Source organism: Molossus molossus, unplaced genomic scaffold (assembly GCF_014108415.1).
Source record: "Molossus molossus isolate mMolMol1 unplaced genomic scaffold, mMolMol1.p scaffold_m16_p_2, whole genome shotgun sequence".
Classification (NCBI taxonomy): Eukaryota; Metazoa; Chordata; class Mammalia; order Chiroptera; family Molossidae; genus Molossus; species Molossus molossus.
The window spans coordinates 114,934,367-114,935,518 of record NW_023425355.1 but is presented as its reverse complement, the minus strand read 5'-3'; the positions used below and the strand labels follow the sequence as shown (position 1 = coordinate 114,935,518).

The following is a 1,152-nucleotide window of genomic DNA, read 5'->3' as shown; positions in this document are numbered from 1 at the left end:
TGTCTCCATGGTAGTATAGTTGGGCTCATACAGTATGTAGCCTTTTCAGATTGGCTTCTTTCGTTTCGTAACATGCATTTCAGATTCCTCCATGTCTTTTCATGGCTTGATAGCTCATTTCTCTTTAATGCTGAATGATGTCTGGATGTATATACCTCTTATTATATACTAGACATTGGGGTGAGAGCTAAGGAGATCCACAAGGGGCAAAAAAAACCAGTCTACCTTTGAGAAACTTCTAATCTAGTTGGGGAGAGAAGACACACGCCATGCAAAGTCAGCTAATAATATTAAACATGCCGAAAGACACATATGGAACGAATAACTGCTGTAGCAGTTACGAGGCAGGAAGAGTTTGTGGACGGTTTGAGAGAGGAAGTGTGATGGGACCGGAGCCGGTGAGACAGAGGACAGAGAGGGGATTGGAGGAAGGCTCTGCGTGTCTCTGCTTCTCACCCTGTGTCCTCTCACCAGGCTGTAGACAGAGAAGAGGGAAAAGGGATACACCGTGCTCACCTCTCTGGCTGGAGGCTGTCCTCACATGGGGAGTTTCTCTGGCAATGAAGTCCCAGGTGGGTCAGCTCCTTCCTACTCCCAACAAGTGAGCAACCACGGCGAGGGAATTGATGTCTTTATTAAATCCTGTCTCTAGACAGCAAAGCCTCTCAAATCTTTAGCCAAACTTTTTGTGTGTGTAGAGTATCAAGTTTACTTTAGAAGAGAACATTTTTATACTGTGTGTGTGTGTGTGTGTGTGTTCAAATAGTGCTAGGTTACCAGGACATTTTTATTCTAGTCTTCATATTATTCTGCATTAAAAAAGAAATGTGGAACACTGGAATTTGTATGTCACCTTTGCGCCGGGGCCATGCTAATCTTCTCTGTATTGTTCCAATTTTAGTCTACGTGCTGCTGAAGTGAGCACTAATTATTTTTTTTATTGTGGTGAAATACACATAACATAAAATTCACTGTCTTAACCATTTTTAAGTGTACAGTGCAGAGGCATTAAGTACATCCACGTTGTTGTGTGACCATCACCGCCGTCCATCTCCAGAACTTTTTCACCTTCCCCAACTGAAACTCTGTACCCCTCAAACACCAGCTTCCCCCCGCCCCCACCCCTCTAACTACTATTCTTTCTGTCTCTAT

The 1,152-nt window shown here is 43.7% G+C and overlaps 1 non-coding gene across 1 annotated transcript; it reads right to left on the bottom strand.

Moving 5' to 3' along the window:
• Positions 1-818: 818 nt before the first annotated feature.
• Positions 819-925, bottom strand: LOC118636770. Its single transcript, XR_004960754.1, has one exon. It is a non-coding gene; the product is annotated as a U6 spliceosomal RNA (small nuclear RNA).
• Positions 926-1,152: the final 227 nt, after the last annotated feature.